A 19740-nucleotide genomic window follows, 5' to 3' on the forward strand; every position below is an offset into this window, starting at 1 on the left:
CAACATCAATAAGGAGGAGATGAGGAGATGAGGAGAATACTATTTCTCCTATAGAAATAGGGTAGGGGGCAGGGGAGGTGAAATTTGCTAAATAATAATCTAATCTACCACACATGGTCTCTGAGCATGAAAAACTTTAAGAGTACCAAAATGAGTATTAACAAATGTCCATAGAGAACACAAAAGTAGCTATTGCATTTGGTGGTTAAAGATGCCATTGATTACCTTCAAGAGCATATTTTTACCAGAATAGAAAAGATCAAAATAAGATTTTTGGTAACTATTAGAAAAATTTAAATAGTATTTATTTATAATGAATAATGAATACTTATATTACATGTCTTATAATAATTAATGTATTAGTTGTAGTAAAATGTTAAAAAGTAATAACTGAGAGCTGATTTACGCACCTCTTTCTAAAAGCTTAGCAAAGAGAAAAATGAGACAATTAGACAAGAGTCAGAGGAAAGAGTCAGTGAATGGCACAGAAAATATATGTTAACTTTGATAGGAGAAAAGAAAAAACATTATGAAGGGAAAACAAAGAGGGATTAACTGCAAAAGCAAATGTCCCGAGGAGGCTTAGAATTCATTCTGGCAGAGATTTCTGAGGCTAAAAAGAAGAGAATGACAAATGTGGCAAGTAGTGTCAAAGAAATAAATTTCTAAAGCCTTTTTGACAGCGTTCTAAGCTAATTATTCGTTACGATGCTGAAATTTATTTGGTGCTCCTTGTGTGCCAGGCACTGTGCTAAGTGCTATGAGGTGTCCTATTTCCTTATCCCCATGTTATTATACAATGAGGGAACTTGTCTCCAGCTACACAGTTGCTATGTGCAGGGGGTCAGGAATCAAACCCAGACCTCAGCTCCCATATTGTTCCCACCATGTTAACAGTCAGAAATTATGTAAAATTACCATTTTACATTAAAGACACAAGGGCTTCATGGAGAAATTACTTTTTCTAGGGCTACAGCAGGGAAGACAGGGTGAGACAAGATGAGCCTGGAGCATTGTATAGTGCCAGAAAGCAAGGAAGTACTCAGAAAACAAAAGGATGAGGATATGACAAAGAAACACAGGAGCCAACCTGAACATGCTCCCAGTGACCAAAACTGGAAAAGTTTGAGTAAGAAAATAAAGTAGTATTGGATTATAACCCAAAGTATAAAATAAGTAGTCATGCATCCATATTGATATAATATTTAGATATCTCCTTCCAAGAGGTAGAGTTTAATTCCCCTCTATCCCTAGTATGAAGTAGTTTTAGGGAATCAAAGTAGTAACTTCTTTTTTTTATTATTTTTTATTTTTTATTTTTATTATTATTATTATACTTTGAGTTCTAGGGTACATGTGCATAATGTGCAGGTTTGTTACATATGTATACTTGTGCCATGTTGGTGTGCTGCAGCCATCAACTCATCAGCACCCATCAACTCGTCATTTACATCAGGTATAACTCCCAATGCAATCCCTCCCCCCTCCCCCCTCCCCATGATAGGCCCCGGTATGTGATGTTCCCCTTCCCGAGTCCAAGTGATCTCATTGTTCAGTTCCCACCTATGAGTGAGAACATGCAGTGTTTGGTTTTCTGTTCTTGTGATAGTTTGCTAAGAATGATGGTTTCCAGCTGCATCCATGTCCCTACAAAGGACACAAACTCATCCTTTTTTATGGCTGCATAGTATTCCATGGTGTATATGTGCCACATTTTCTTAATCCAGTCTGTCACTAGTAACTTCATAGTAGAGAAAACCTGGCAGACAGCACCCTATCCACATTATTAAGGTTAACATTACCAATGATAAGTCATGTAGATATCATGTATCCCCTGATGTGATGTGATGTGGTATGAAAGCTACTTCCCCTGTGGTTTTCTTTCTCTAAAATCTATATCTCCACTACAAATCATGAGAAAACATCAGACAAACCCAAATTGAGGACGATTTTACATAATACCTGACCAGTTGTCCTCAAAACGAACAAGATCAGGGAAAGTCTGAGAAAATGTCACAGACCAGAAATCCTATGAAACATGAAAACTAAATGCAATATGATATAATGAATGGGATTCTGGAATACAAATAGAGCTTTAGTGGAAAAACTGGTGAAATCCAAATAAAGTCTGCAGTTTAGTTAATAGTTAAAAAAAAAGTGAAGGGGGTGCAATCTGAAGAAAAATGAAATGTAGGTATAGAATACTGTGTTATTGTTTATTACTCATCATTATAACAGCAACGATACTTTGATGGAGTATTCCATTCTTCTTCAAACTCTTTCCCATATGTCACCGTGCCCCCAGATGTAAAGTAGCACAGATTTTATTGTCCTCGTTTTACCATATTATTCAATACTTACAATCTGCTGGGCACAGTCCATAATAGATTAGGTATAGTATCATATGACTCAAATAATCCTTACAACTCTATGAGGTAGTTACTATTTTATCCCATTTTCTAAAGGAGGATACTGAGGCACAGAGAGGTTAATTGATTTGCCCAAGTTAGCATAGCTAATATGCAGAAAAACTTGCCTATGAGCAAAGGTGGTTGGCTTTATGTCTTGCACATAACTACTAAGCTATAGCGCATTAGGTATTTGGGTCCAGAAAGGTTAAGTGATTGGCTCAAAGTCATGAAGTTGGTTGGTTCAGAACTGAGACTAGAACTGAGGGCTCCTGGTTCCCAGCCCAGTGCTTTCCCTCTATTTCCAGGTACCACCATCCACATTTTTTTTTTTCTTTTTCCAAAGCACAGTGAAATTCTTAGAATTTCAGAAGCCAATCTGAACATGTTCCTAATGGCCAAAGCAGAAACAACTTGAGCAACAAAATAAATAAAGTAGTATTGAATTATAACCCAAAGTATGAAACAAATAGGCATGCATCCATAGTGATACAAAGAAATCATCAAATAAAACAATAAAATTGAGGAAATGCATTTCCAAATTTAGCAGCAATTATAACAACAGACATTTATAAAGGGCATTTTAATTTCCAAAGTTCTCTTACCCATGTGTTCTCCCCAGAGTCTCACAAAACCCAGTAAGTTTGGTATTGTTAAATATCTTTTATAAGTGAGGATATTGAGATTACACTGAAGTTCACTCAGCTAGTTGTAGGAAGAACTGAGACACTATTATTTCATGTTTCCTTGAATTCTTAAAAACAGAGAATTGTATAATGATGTCACCAAAACGATGATGTAGAAGCAAGCTGGCTTTACTCCCCTCAACAGAAGATCAAAAACAAATACACAGCACTGACAGCATCACCAGCAATATCCCAGAACTCAAATATGAGGATGGGAAAGTTCCTGGAGCCACAGAGAAATATTTCAAAAACTCCATGCAGATGGAGATGGTAAAATAATTAGACATTTTGTCTACAACACCCTTCCTCCAAACTTTCAAGCACCAAGTGTGTGGAAAATTTTCCCCAAACTCATTGTTACTAACCTGGAAAAGTGATGTTGTGGTGGACAACCAGCTTTCCCACCACCTTAGGTTATCTAGCAGGAGAGCTCAGTTCCTGCCTCAACATACTGGAGAAAGAGAGGATTGTAGTAAGGCAAAATCCTGCCAACTTGTCAATAATCACTGCTCTACCAAGTACTACATATCAATTGATTCTTCTTAGATATACCACCTCCATCAAAATGATAACAAACCAATTGAGTAGTTTGAGAAGAGGAGATAAACAAGATCAAGATCAATAGTGGCCATTTTTTACAATTTCTACCCAAATTTCAGAAACAGGAAAATAAAATCAAATCATTGTAAGGCAAAGGTCTACTAGAACATAGTGAGATAATAGATCAAATCTCTCAAAACTAAGTTGTTTTTTTTTAATTCTAGTGCCCTATAAGGTACTTCATATAAAAATTGGATTTAGTAGGCTGGTCATGGTAGCTCACGCCTGTAATCTCAGCACTTTGGGAGGCTGAAGCCAGGAGTTTGAGATCAGCCTGGGCAACATAGAAAGACCCAATCTCTATTTAAAAATCTTTAATTAAAAAATCAGTTTTTAGATTGGTATTTAGTAACTATTTTTAAAAATCAGGGCAGTAAGTGATGCAATGTTGGGGAGTGGGATGATTTTTAGACTCAAACTCTAGCCCGTGGGATTTATTAGGTGAGATGTTTAATTGTAATGATAAAATCTTTACAAAGCTGTTGTTTAAAAATGAGAACATTGGCCGGGCGCGGTGGCTCAAGCCTGTAATCCCAGCACTTTGGGAGGCCGAGGCGGGTGGATCACGAGGTCAGAAGATCGAGACCATCCTGGCTAACATGGTGAAACCCCGTCTCTACTAAAAATACAAAAAACTAGCCGGGCGAGGTGGCGGGCGCCTGTAGTCCCAGCTACTTGGAGGCTGAGGCGGGAGAATGGCGTAAACCCGGGAGGTGGAGCTTGCAGTGAGCAGAGATCGCGCCACTGCACTCCAGCGTGGGCGACACAGCGAGACTCCGTCTCAAAAAAAAAAAAAAAAAAAAAAAAAAGAGAACATTTATGTCCTTTGCATAATATACTGACATTCAATAATCTTTATGTTTTATTTATATTATTATTAAATGAATGTATTTTCCTGCTTTAGAGAATCTACAGATAAATGCCTTCTTTTCCCTAGAATAGAAATGTCAACCTTGAGATTTGTTCTTTCTCCATACTTGTTGTCAACCCATGCTTTCAAAATTAATGTGCCAAAGAATTACTTGTTTAATGCCCATAAAACCACTTCTTAGGCTATTTACTTGGAAATGAGTTCCATGGAGGGGAAAACATCAGGCAATAAGACAGGAGGAGAATTTCCTCTGTATATGATATTAAGGACATGTTACAAATATTGAACCAGCAGGTATTTCAGATGAAGAAGTACATGCCTTTCAAATAATGACGAAATTCATGTGAAGCAGAATGGTAGAGACAAGTCCAATTTGTTAAACAATCTTAAAATATAGAGGTATGAATAACACTTGAAACATATACAGCTTCTGCCTTCACACATGAAAGGAGTTTTATTCCAGTAACTATGGTTACCTTATGTACTACTCAGATACTCCTAAAGTGAAAGAGACGAGGGAAGAGTACAGTTGAAATCTATTGAGATAAACAATGCAGAGACTGGTAACATAATGACATTTCTGTTTGCTTTGGAGATTTAGATTTGCATGGACACTGATCTAGTTATTTCTGTATATGTCTTTAACCTGTATCAGGACTACACCCTGACCAGGTAGATAGTGATGTTTTATAATCTAAAACAGCAAAGCTTCTCATAGAAAAAGTATACTGCCTGGTGGTGGGATAATGGGAATAATTGGAAGAGTAGGGCTGTAAAAGTAAGAGAAAAAATTTAATTAAGCATAGCATTTAAATCTTAAGAAGTAATACAAATCACATTGTACATAAAGAGGACACACAGTTTTAATTAAGAATAGAAAAACAAATAAGGTACTCCCTTCCAGCATCAAGAAGTAAGTGAATTCAAAAAGATGAATTGCATTACTGCATGGTTAATGAATCATTCAGTGCAAACCTGTGCATTTAGCTGGGACAGGGGTTCCAGGAATCTGGCAATGGGATCTAAATTCATTCTTATCGTTGCTATGGTTTAATATCACCTGGTTTTAGCAGAGCACCTGTTTACTCCAGCTAAAATATTGGTGGAAATTATTCTGGGATCCATAGATGATTCTGAGAATCCTTCTGTTGAATGGTACTTCTTTTGTCAATTTAATTGAGGAAAATTCATCCAAGAGAACACTCAGATTATACCTTCTACCTCTGCTTCCCAAGGTGAGGTTCCTTCCTATTTTTGTGGAAAATAAAAATTTTAAGAAAGGCCCTTAATATTAGCTGAAATTTTCACTAATATTTCTTAGTCCATTAACCCTCCTACTCTCTACAATGTCTGTTTTTCATTTAAAAGGTATTGCGCTAAACCATTTACATATTAAAAGGGCAAAGAATACAGGAGAACTTATAACTATAAAGAATGATCCCATATAACCATCCAGTGCTACTCTGTAATGGGATTCTTTAATTGTTTCTATTTTCAGTTCTTCTAATGATGATCTTTATAATTCTAAATAGTATTCTTGACTTATTAAGATAATTTTTTATAAACATCTTCTATGAAATATGAGAATTAGTTCATTCTGTACTATCCTCCACCTATCTCCCATATACTATATCCAATGTTTGATAGTTATTATTCTAAGTTTTTCTCTTGGTTACTTTTGTAACTTCAAATAATGTATTTATATTTCTATTTTTGCTCCATCAGAACTAAGATACTCTTTAGTTTGATTTTCAACATTTTTGTAAGATAACAATATTTTGCTCCTGAAAAGGGAAAAACAGCAACAGAAAACAAATGAAACAAATATAAAACAAATACATTTAATCTTAAGCATACAAATAATCATATTATATGTAAATGGTATAAACACTCCAATAAAAAAACAGAAATTGTCAGATTGAATAAAAAATCAAGACCTAACTATATACTGTCTACAAGAAACTTGCTTAATGTTTTAAAAAATTTCTCAGCTTTATTGAAGTATAACTGATAAAGAATGTATATGTTTGGGTATACAATGTGATTATTTGACATATGTATACATTGTGAAATAATTACCACAATCTAATTAACACATCCATTACTTCAAATAGTTACCAGTGTGTAGATGGGGAGGGGAGGTGAGGACACTTAAGATCTATTCTCTTAGCAAATTTCAGATATACAATACAGTATTATTAACTATAATTGCCATGCTGTACATTAGATTCCCAGAACTTATTCCTCTTATACCTGAAAATTTGTACCCTTTGACCAAAATCTTCCCATTTTCCCTACTCCCCAGCCCCTGGCAACCACTGTTCTACTCTTTTCTTCTGCAAGTTTAACTTTTTTCGATCTCACACCTATTAGGATAACTATTATAAAAAAAAAGACAATAGATAACAAGTGTTGGTGAAAATGTGGAGAAAAGGGAACTCTTGCACACTTTTGGTGAGAATGTAAATGGGTACCACTATTCTGGAAAACAATAAGAGAATTCCTCGAAAACAGAGCTACCATGTCATCCAGAAACTCACTTTGAATATAAAAACATACAAAAGTCAAAAGTATCTGTAGAAGTTTCTTTCTGAATCAGTCCCTCAAAAAAAAAAATTACCTGTAGAAGGATGAAAAAGATATATCATAATAACAATAATCAGAATAAATCTGAAGTGCCTATATTAATATTAGACAAAGTCGATTTCAGAGAAAAGCATATGACCAGGTATAAACAGGCCAGTTTCACATGATAAAGGGATAAATGAATCAAGAGAACATCATGGTTCTAGATGACTGTAGACCTAAAACAGAGCTTCAAGATATATGAAGCAAAAAGTGATAGAACTCAAAGAAAAAATAAATACCCACAGTTACAGTCATAGATTTCAATATTTCTCTCTCAATAATTGATAGAACAAGACAGAAAATTCACAAGGATAGAGAAGAAATAAGCGACATGATCAACCAATTTGACCTAATTGATATTTAAAGAACAAACCATCAAACAACAGCAAAAAAAATCCACATGAAACATTTACCAAGATAGATTATATTCTAGTCCATAAAACAAGCATCAATAAATTTAAAAGGATTTAAATTGTACGAAGCATGTCATCTGACCACAATGGAATTAAATGAGAAATAAGTAAAGAAATATATCTGGAAAATTCTCCAAATATTTGGAAACTAAATTTATTAATTTGCTAGAGCTGCTGTAACAAAGTACCCGAAAATGGGTAGCTTAGACAACAGAAGTTTATTGTCACACAGTTCTGGAGGTTGGAAGTCCAAAATCAAGGTGTTAATAGACTTGGTTCCTTTTGAGAGCTGTGAGGCAGAATCCATCCTATGCCTCTCTCCTAGTTTCTAGTGGTTTGCATTCCTTCGCCTATGGAAACATAACTCCAATATTCATATGGAATTCTCTATGTAGGTGTGTGTCTGTGTCCAAATTTGCCTTTTTTATAAGAATACATAAGGACACCAGTCATATTGAAGTAGGAACCACCTTAATGACCTCATTTAATGTGATTATCTGCAAAAGCTCTATTTCCAAATAAGGTCACATTAATGCTGGAGGCTAGAATTTCAACATCTTTTGAGAGGAGGAATACAATTCAACTCGTAACACTAAATAACACACTTCTAAACAACCCATAGGTCAAAGAAGAAATCCTTAAGAAGGTATTTGGAACAAAATGAAAATGAAAGCACAAAACACCAACATTTGTGGGATGTGTTAAGACAATACTTAAAGGGAAATTTTTAGCACTAAGCACTTATATTGGAAAAGAAGAAAAATCTCAGCTTCTACCTTAAACTAATAAAAGACGAGCAAATAATCCCAATATAAGCAGAAGAAAGGAAATAATAAAGATAAGTGGAAAACAATGAAATATACAACAGAAAACAGAAATTCCAAAAGCTAGTTCCTTGAGAACTAGCTAATAAAAGAAGAGCAAATAATCCCAAAACAAATGGGAAAAGGGAAATAATAAAGATAAGCAGAAAACAATGAAATATACAACAGAAAACAAATGCCAAAGGCTAGTTCCTTGATAACATTATAAACCTCTAACCATACTAATCAGGAAAAAAAGAAGACATAAATTATTAATATCAGGAATGAAAGATGACATTACTATGTAGCCTATGGAGATTAAAATGATAATAAGGGAATATTATAAACAACTTTGTGCCAATAAATTCTATTACACAAATGAGAGGGTCAAATCTCTTGAAAAACACAAGCTTACAAAGCTTACTCAAGAAGAGTTAGGTATCCTTAAGAACCATACATCTATTACAGAAATTAATTTTTTAAAATCTTATACTGGCCTAATTTTCATTCCTTTACAGTTATCCCATTGTTGTTTTATTTTTCCTCTCTCTCTTTATAGAGAAAGAGGATTCCAGGATCCCTTCTTTATTCTTTGTAGTGGACACTTTCTTTTTTCCTTCTCACAATCTATTTCTCTTTCCACCTTTCAAACAATCTCATATTTCCATTGGAAATCTATGGGTTTTAGTAGCATTTACTTTTCTCCAAGACTCATGCGTCAACCATATGAATTAGAACAAACCAGTCAGAACATTTCATCTTTCTGGCCATGTTATCTGTTTATGGGTAAGTGCATGACCTATGCCTGCTAAACCTGAATAAATCTCAGTGTTTTTCTGGAAACTCTGAAACACAAACTCTTTCTCATATAGACCCCATGGTATACAAATGTGAAGCCTGGAGCTTTCCTTTCTTAACTTTTAAGTTCAGGGGTACATGTGTAGGATGTGCAGGTTTGTTGTATAGGTAAATGTGTCATGGAGGTCTGTTGTACAGATTATTTCATCACGCAGATACTAAGCCTAGTATTCGTTATTTTTCCTGAGCCTCTCCCTCTTCCCACTCTCCACCTACTGATAGCGTGTGTTGTTCTCCTCTGTGTGTCCATATGTTCTCATCATTTAGCTCATTTACTTTTACTTTACTTTTAAGTGTGAACATACAGTATTTGGTTTTCTGTTCCTGTGTTAGTTTGCTAAGGATAATGGCCTCCAACTCATCCATGTCCCTACAAAGGACATGATCTCATTCTTTTTTATGGCTTCATAGTATTCTATGGTGTATATGTACCACATTTCCTTTGCCCGTTCTATAATTGATGGGCATTTAGGCTGATTCCATGTCTTTGCTATTGTGAATAGTGCTGCAATGAACATATGTGTGCATGTGTCTTTATATTAGAACATTTATATTCCTTTGGATATATACCTAGTAATGGGATTGCTGAGTGAAATGGTATTTCTGCCTTTACGTCTCTGAGGAATCACCACTTTGTCTTCCACAATGGTTGAACTAATTTACATGCCCACCAACAGTGCATAAGTGTTCTTTCTTCACAACCCGCATCTGTTACTTTTTTACTTTTTAGTAATAGCCAGCATCCGCTATTTTTTGACTTTTTAGTAATAGCCATTCTGACTGGAGTGAGATGGTATCTCACTGTGGAGTTTATTCGCATTTCTCTAATGATCAGTGATGTTGGACTTTTTTTCATATGATTGTTAACCGCATGTATGTCTTTTGAGAAGTGTCTGGTCACGCCCTTTGCCCACTTTTTTAATAGGGCTTTTTTTCTTGTAAATTTAAGTTCCTTATAGATGCTGTATATGAGACCTTTGTCAGATATATAGTTTGCAAAAATTTTCTCCCATTCTGTAGGTTGTTTGTTCACTCTGATGATAGTTTCTTTTTCTGTGAAGAAGCTCTTTTGTTTAATTAGATCCAATTTATCAATTTTTTATTTTGTTGCAATTGCTTTTGGCATCTTCACCATGAAATCTTTGCCCATGCCTATGTCCTGAATGGTATTGCCTAGGCTGTCTTCCAGGGTTTTTACAGTTTGGGGTTTTACATTTAAATCGTTAATCCATCTTGAGTTAATGTTTGTATATGGTGTAAGGAAGGGGTCCAGTTTCAATTTTCTGCATATGGCTAGCCAGTTATTCCAGCACCATTTATTGAATGGAGAATTCTTTCCCCATTGTTTGTTTTTGTCAAGTTTGTTGAAGATCAGATAGTTGTAAGCGAGCAGTCTTATTTCTGGGTTTTCTATTCTGTTCCTTTGGCCTGTGTGTCTTGTTCTTGTACCAGTACCATGCTGTTTTGGCTACTGTAACCCTGTAGAATAATTTGAAGTCATGTAGCGTGATGCCTCCAGCTTTTTTCTTTTTGCTTAGGATTGCCTTGGCTATTTGGTCTCTTTTCTGGTTCCATATGAATTTTAAAATAGTTTTTACTAGTTCTCTGAAGAACATCAGTGGTAATTTAAGAGGAAAAGCAAATTGCTTTGTGCAGTATGGCCATTTTAACGATATTGATTCTTCCTATCCATAAGCATGAAATGTTTTTCTATTTGTTTATGTCATCTCTAATTTCTTTGAGCAGTGGTTTATAGTTCTCCTTGTAGGGATCTTTCATCTTCCTTATTAGCTGTATTCCTAGGTATTTTATTTTTTGTGGCAATTGTGAATGGGAGTTTGTTTGTGATTTAAAGCCTGGAACTTCTATTACCATTTTGCCACCATGGAGAAAGCCTGTCTGGGAAGAATGCTGACTCTTGGAGGGAAGGCCTGAGAGAATGACCAAAAAATGAAGCCAGAGCCCTGCTCAAACTACACCTAAAGCATAACATTCAGTCAGGTGAGCTCTCTGTCTCCACCACACACCCAGCAGATAATTTTTCCTTTAATTTCAAAGAGGAAATAGAAAATATTGAATGAGGCTGGGCATGGTGGCTCATGCTTGTAGTCCCAGCACTTTGGGAGACCAAGGTGGTTGGATCTCTTGAGGTCAGGGGTTGGAGACCAGCCTGGCCAACATGGCAAAACCCCGTCTCTACTACAAATACAAAAATTAGCCAGGTGTGGTGGCACATGCCTGTAATCCCAGCTACTCGGGAGGCTGAGGTGGTAGAATTGCTTGAACCCAGGAGGCAGAGGTTGCAGTGAGCTGACATGCCGCCACTGTACTTCAGCCTGGGCAACAGAGCAAGACTCTGTCTCCAAAAAAAAAAAAAAAAAGAGAGAGAGATAAAGAAATTATTGGACAGGAAATTAATGACTGCCCATCACAAAATTTATAAACCAAATTTAGAATGGTAAAATGTCCCTTCCTCTCTAAGCTTCAAGTCTCCCCCATGATCTGGATTCCAGATTTCTCTTCATTTAGCATTCAAGCTTACTTATGACCTGCCCAATTAAAAATTTCTCACTCTATCCAATTTTTGCATCAAACTGTTGCCGTGTTTTTCTTCTCTCTCTTCTTATCCAAATTTTTCAAAACAATGCTCAATACTTAACATTTCCACCTCTTCACTTTTATCTCACACTTTGCTTTGTGGTTCAACATATTCCACATGTTCAAAATTGCTTTTACCAAGGTCATTGGTGACCTTCATGTTGCTAAGTCCAATGAACTTCTCAGACTCCTGACATTTCCCCACCTATCTTGGACACTGTTGTCCTCTCTCTTTCTTTGATTTATGTACACTATGCCCTCCTACATAGGGTACATAGGTGTAGATACTTATGGGGTACATGAGATATTTTGATAAAGGCATACAGTGTGTAATAATTATATCAGGGTAAAAGGGGTATCTATCACCTCAAGCATTTATCTCTTGTGTTACAAACAATCCAATATACTCTTTTAGTTATGTTTAAATGTATGATTAAATTATTATTGGCTACAGTTACTCTGTTGTGCTACCAAATACTAGATCTTACTCATTCTTTCTAACTATTTTTTGTACACATTAACCATCCGCACCTTCCCCACCCACCCACCCAGTACCCTTCCTAGCCTCTGGTAACCATCATCTTATGCTCTATCTCCGTGAGTTCAATGCTTTTAGATTTTCAGCTCCCATCAATAAGTGAGAACATGCAAAGTTTGTCTTTCTGTGCCTGGCTTATTTCACTTAACATAATGATTTCCAGTTCTATCCATGTTGTTGTCAATGACAGGATATCACTTATTTATTTATTTATTTATTTAGAGACAGAATCTTGCTCTGTCACCAGGCTGGAGTGCAGTGGCACAATCTCAGATCACTGCAACCTCCACCTCCCGGGTTCAAGCAATTCCCCTGCCTCAACCTACCAAGTAGCTACAGGTGTGCGCCACCACGCCCAGCTAATTTTTTGCATTTTAGTAGGGACAGGGTTTCAGCATGTTGGCCAGGATGGTCTCAATCTCTTGACCTCATGATCCACCCACCTTGGCCTCCCAAAGTGCTAGGATTACAGGTGTGAGCCACTGCGCCTGGCCCTCACTCTTTTTTTTATAGGTGAATAGCACTCCATTGTGTATAGGTACATTTTCTTTATCCATTTGTCTGTTGATGAACACTTAGGTTGCTTCCAAATCTTGACTACTGTAAATAGTGCTGCAATAAACATGCGAGTGCAGACATCTCTTTGATATACTGATTTCTTTCTTTTGTATATATACCCAGTAGTAGGATTGCTAGATCATATTTTTATGATCTAGCTCTATTTTTAGTTTTTTTAGGAACTTCCAAACTGTTCTCCACAGTGGTTGTATTAATTTAAATTCCCACCAACAGTATATGAGGGTTCCCTTTACTTCACATCCTCGCCAGCATTTGTTATTGCTTGTCTTTTAGATAAAAGCCATTTTAACTGGGATGAGATGGTATCTCATTGTAGTTTTGATTTGCATTTCTCTGATGATCATTGATGTTGACCACCTTTTCATACACCTGTTTGCCATTTGTATGTCTTCTTTTGAGAAATGTCTATTCAGATATTTGGCCCATGTTGAAATCAGATTATCAGATTTTTTTTTCCTGTAGAGTTGTTTGAGCCCTTTATATATTCTGACTATTAATCTCTTGTCAGTTTGCAAATATTTTATCCCATTCTGTGAGTTTTCTCTTCACTTTGTTCACTGTTTCCTTTGCTGTGCAGAAGTTTTTTTAACTTGATGTGATCCCATTTGTCCATTTTTGCTTTAGTTACCTGTGCTTGTGGGATATTACTCAAGAAATCTCTGCCCAGACCAATATCCTGGAGAGTTTCCCCAATGTTTTATTTAGTAGTTGCATAGCTTGAGGTCTTAGATTTAAATCTTTAATCCATTTTGATTTGATTTTGGTATATGGTAAGAGATAGGGGTCTAGTTTCTTTCTTCTGCATATGGATATCCAGTTTTCCCAGCACCATTTATTGAAGAGACTGTCCTTTCCCCAATGTATGTTCGTGGCACCTTTGTCAAAATGAATTCACTGTAGACATATAGATTTGTTTCTAGGTTCTCTATTCTCTTTCATTGGTCTATGTGTCTATTTTTATGCCAGTATCATGCTGTTTTGATTACTATAGCTCTGCAGTATAAATTGAAGTCAGCTAATGTGATTTCTCAAGCTTTGTTCTTTTTGCTCAAGATAGCTTTGGCTATTCTGGGTCTTTTATGGTTCTGTATAATTTTAGGATTTTTTTTCTATTTCTTCAAAGAATGTCATTGGTATTTTGATAGGGATTGCGTTGAATCTATAGATTGCTTTGGGTAGTATGGACATGTTAACAATGTTGGTGCTTCCAATCCATAAACATGGAATGTATTTCCATTTCTTGTGTTTTCTTCAATTTCTTTCATCAATCATTTATAGTTTTCATTACAGAGATCTTAAACTTCTTTGGTTAATTTAATTCATAGATATTTAATTTTATTTGTAGCTATTTTAAATGGGATTAGTTTTTTATTTCTTTTTCAGATTGTTCGCTGTTAACATAGAAATGCTACTGATTTTTGTATAGTGATTTTTGTATCCTGCAACTTTACTGAATTTGTTTATCAGTTCTAATAGCTTTTTGGTGTAGCCTTCAGGTTTTTCCAAATACAAGATATCATCAGAAAACAAGGATAATTTGACTTCTTCCTTTCCAATGTGGATGCCCTTTCTTTCTTTTTCTTTTGTCTGATGGTTCTAGCTAGGACTTCCAGTATCATGTTGAATAACTGGTGAAAATGGGCATCCTTGTCATGTTCCATGTCTTAGAGGAAAGGCTTTCAGTTTTTCCCTATTCAGTATGATACTAGCTGTGGGTCTGTCATATATGGCTTTTATTATGTTGATGTATGTTCCTTCTATGCCCAGATTTTTAAGAGATTTTATCATGAAAGGATGTTGAATTTTATCAAATGCTTTTTCAGCATCAATTGAAATGATCATATATTTTTTGTCTTTTATTCTTTTGATATGATGTATCACGTTGACTGATTTGCAAACGTGGAACCATCCTTGCATCCCTGGGATAAATCCTACTTAGTCATGATGAATGATCTTTTCAACATGTTGTTGAATTTGGTTTGCTAGTATTTTGTTGAGGATTTTTGCATCCATGTTCATCAGGGATATTGGTTTGTAGTTTTCTTTTTTGAATATGTCTTTGGTTTTGGTATCAGGGTAATACTGGCTTCATAGAACACTTTTGGAAGTATTCTCTCCTCTTCTATTTTTTTGAATAGTGTGAGTTGGATTGGTGTTAGTTCTTTTAATGTTTGGTAAAATTCAGCAGTGAAGCCACAGGGTCCTGGGCATTTCTTTGCTGGGATACTCTAGTATGGCTTCAGTTGCATTATTTGTTATTGGTCTGTTCAGGTTTTGTATTTCTTCATAGTTCAATCTCAGTAGGTTGTATGTGTCTGGGAATTTATCCATTTAGCCTACATTTTCCAATTTATTGGAATATACTTCTTCGTAGTGGCCTCTAATGATCACTTGAATGTCTGCTGTATTGGTTGTAATGTCTCCTCTTTCATCTCTGATTTTATTTATCTGGGTCTTTTCTCTTTTTTCTTTGGCTAAAGGTTTGTCAAATTTGTTTATCTTTTCAAAAAAAAACTTTTAATTGATCCTTTGTAGTGTTTTGTTTCAATTTTATTTATTTATGCTCTGATCTTTATTATTTCTTTTCTTCTACTAACTTTGGATTTCATTTGCTCTCGCTTTTCTAGTTCTTAAAGATGCATTATTATGTTGTTTATTTGAAGTTTTTTTTTAACTTTTTTATATAGGAATTAATAGCTATAAACTTCCCTTTTAGTACTGCTTTCACTGTATTGCATAGATTTTGGCATGTAGTGTTTCCATTATCACTTAGTAGATTTCCTCTACGACCTTCTCAAGTGCTAAAGGCAGACAACCTAAGAGTCAAAATTTGACGACTCTGCCACTCTCCATCATGTCTTGTCATAAAGTAAGAGAATGAAAGAATAATTTCATAGGAGGTTGTGAACTGAAAGAGGAACTTCAGAATCCAAAATTTTAGAGGTAGAAAAGTTTCAGGCAGTGGTATGTTTTTAAAAGTGACAAGTATCATAGAAGGCTTAAATAGATGGGGAAGTGTGGGTCACTGGATTGAAACAGAACAACTATGAGATTGACATCTTGGAAGTTTCTCCATCTTTCTAGAAAAAAATTACCCTTAACTCTCTGCATATATTTTAATCAAAGAACAGACATCAGTTTTTCCTAATTAACATTGTTTTGGTGCAAAATGTTTCACTAGGAATTTGTGGGCATGTATTTCTAAATGATTTCCAACAACATACAAACAAACCATAAGATGGAATAGTGACACCCTTTACTATTTAGCATTAAATTGCACACCTCCTTTTCCCAATTAGGAGAAAGCGATTTCTTTCTCCTAACCCTGCCCTTTGAAAGTAGAACTAATTTAAAGTTCTGGTCTCTTAGCAACCATAGCTGATTCACATACTTAGTGCAAATAGTAGATGTGCCTTTCTGAAAAGATATGAAGTTACTATCTAAGCTTCCTAGAGCATGCTTTTAAAAGGTACTTAAACTGCATATGGCAAGGTATTTTAACAGAGATAAGAGTACTTTCATCTCAGCCGTCATACTTTATTCATAGTCTTTATGACAATTAAATCTATTCCAAGTTTCTTGGTTGCCCACTCTTACCTAGCTGCAGTGGTAAAACACACATTTGCTTGCTTTAATTCAGGTATTTGCATTCTAACTTAGTCTTCTTTGCCACTCACAATAAAATTTGAGCAAATTGTGATTCATTATAATACTGTATTCTTCTAGCCACTATCCTGTTTGATGTAGAAGTACATTTTGACTAAAGACCTACTGCCTTGTTAAAGAGTCAACTTCTAAACTTCTTAACTCAAGAGTTGCAACCTTTGCTAAAAAATCTCTTGTCATATCCAAAGTTAACAATTATAGTAGTAGAGGAAGCTGTCAAAAATGGCACAGCAAGCTGTTTGCAGAAAATTTAGTTTTAGACAAGTGTTTTTGTTGTTACTGTTTTTCTTCCTTTTTCCAGGCTAGAAATACAAATTCACATAATTGCTTTCAACACACATCAGTGAGAGGAAGGTCAAAAGTTCTCAAGTTTGATTTTTGTGTTTACCCTGTAGGCTCCAACACTTAGTCAGCGGCTTTCAAAGTGATTGAATTTGATTTCTTTTATTTTTCTCCAAATAGCAAATGCTTGGTCAGTAGTTTAAGGAAATTAATAGAAATATCTTACAGATGATGTGGAAAAAAGTACAAAGAACTGGAGAGAAAAGTCAAGTAATTTTCAAACAAGCTTGAGGATAGCGCTTAAAACTGAGAAGAAAATTCATTAGTGAATAAAGTCCCTCCCAGATGTTAAAGGCTTCTGGGACCATTTGTTGTATTTTGGCCCTATTCAGTCACCTACTTTTCTGTTCCTTTCATCTTTAACTAGAGCATTTTTCCAATCATACTCCTTGTTGATAACTCTAACTAAACAAAAGAAGTAAAACTCCCTTAGTCTACCTTTGTTCTCTTTTGGTTCAGCTGGTTTGAAATAAGCTATCTCTAACAGAAGCCCAGGTACACTAGGCATCTGCTATGCTTTTGATGTTTGGACCCTTCAAATCTCAGGTTGAAATTTGATCCCTAATATTGAAGTTGGGGCCTAATGGGAGGTTTTGGATCATCGGAGCAGATTCCTCATAAACAGATTAATGTCCTCCCTCAGGGTTGAGTGAGTTGTCACTCTATTCCCTTCCACAACAGCTGATTGTTAAAAAGAGCCTGGCACCTTCCTCCTCTCTCTCTTGCTTCCTTTCTTGCCATGTGTTCTCTGCACATAACAGCTCTCCTTCACCTTCTACCATGAGTGGAAACATCTTGAGGCCCTTGCCAGATGCAGATGCCCAATCTTGAACTTTCCAACCAGCAGAACCGTGAGCTAAGTGAACCTCTTTTCTTTATAAATTACCTAGTCTCAGGTATTCCTTTATAGCAACACAAAATGAACTAAGACAGCACCCATTAAATAATTATGGCATGAATAAACTAATCTTTCTGAAATATCAGTGAGGTAAGTTTCTATAATGTATCATCTTGTGATAGAACATACAAAATGGTCATAAAACATAAACATGTAGTTTAACAAATTTATTAAAAAACACCAATGTGTCTTCCTCCATGCAAAAACGATAGAATGGCATCTTCCCCATAGAAGCCCTCCACCTGTCTCCTTCTGATCATAATACCAGCCTACCCCCTACCGACGACCACTATGTTGACTTTCATGCTGCTAATAATTGTTTAATGTGGCCTATTTTAAAAATATGTGTCAATGGGATCATACAGTATTAGCCTAGCTTCTTTAGCTCAGTCTTTTGTGTTTCAGAGATATCCATCCATGTAGTTTATTCATTGCTTGCTGTCTAGTATACCATGATATAAACCTACCTCTGTTTATCATTTCTACTACTGAGTTGTTTCTGTTGGGCTTCTATTAACTACGTTATTATGAACATTCTAACACATGTTTTCTGGTGCATGTAAGCATGCATTTATGTGAGATACAAACATCTATAAATGGAATTGCTAGGTCATAGACTATATACATTTTCAAACGTACTATCAGATATTCTTCAAAAGTGATTTTACAATGCATATTCCCATCAACAGTGCATGAGAGTTCTCATTGCTCCACATCCTTGTTAATAATTGGCAATGCCACTTTTCTGCCCACTTCCTCATTCCCTCTCCCGAGTGCCACTCTGGCTGCAGTGTACTTGATCTGAGCTCCAGGCTCCAGCTAAGCTAGCACAGTCTCCCTTCAGCCACCATTATAATTATCTACTGGGACCTCACCAGCCACAATGAGATGTTCTCTGACATTTACAAAATATGAAAGATCACGGACCAGCTGTGCTTGGAGGTAGAGGGAAAAATAGTTGATAAGACAGAGGGTAACATTGATGACTCACTCACTGGTGGAAATGCCTCCACTGAAGGCCTCAAGGGTGAAGGTACCAAAAGCACAGTCATCACTGGTGTTGATATTGTCATGAACCTGTCATGAGCCATCACTTGTAGGAAACCAGCTTCACAAAAGAAGCCTACAAGAGGTACATCAAATATTACATGAAATCAATTAAAGGCAGACTTGAAGAACAGAAACCAGAAAGAGTAAAAGCTTTTATGACAGGGCCTACAGAACAAATCAAGCAGATCCTTGCTAATTTCAAAAACTACCAATTCTTCATTGGTGAAAACATGAATCCTAATGGTATGGTGGCTCTAGTGGACTATCATGAGAATAGTATGATCCATATATGGTTTTCTTTAAGAATGGTTTAGAATGGAAAAGTGTTACAAATTTGGCAGTTACTGTGGATCGATTACCTGTCATCATAACTGGCTGCTGCATGTCATCCACACAACACTAGGACTGATATCATCTTGAGCATCTCATTTATTGTGACTGTGATTTATTTGGAGTAGAGTCACTGTTTTTAAGAAAAAAAAAAAAACATGTTGACTGTCTAAAAGTAAAATGCATTTAAACTCATTTGAAAGAATGCCTCCTAGGTTAATACATATTTAAACTAACTCTATTCTGTAATGTTCCTGGAGAAGATAGAGCCTGGTTGTAGGTCACTACTAGGAAGTATAAGACTGTTATCAGTAACTTGTACAGTGGAAACTACTTTTGGGACTAGAATCTAAAAGAAAATAATTAAAAGTTTTAATTTTGAACTGCAGTAAAGAAAAAGACCATGCTAATATCAATGCCAACATTTAAAGTGGAGCCTTATACATTTCCTCACCTACAACAGAGTAGTTAA

At 35.7% G+C, this 19740-nt stretch overlaps 1 pseudogene; it reads left to right on the top strand.

Annotated features, from left to right (window-relative positions):
* The first annotated feature begins 999 nt into the window (after positions 1-999).
* LOC105478276 (translationally-controlled tumor protein-like) lies at positions 1000-19341 on the top strand (annotated as a pseudogene).
* The last annotated feature ends 399 nt before the right edge of the window (positions 19342-19740 follow it).

The sequence above is a fragment of the Macaca nemestrina genome, chromosome X, assembly GCF_043159975.1.
Source record: "Macaca nemestrina isolate mMacNem1 chromosome X, mMacNem.hap1, whole genome shotgun sequence".
NCBI classification, from domain to species: Eukaryota; Metazoa; Chordata; class Mammalia; order Primates; family Cercopithecidae; genus Macaca; species Macaca nemestrina.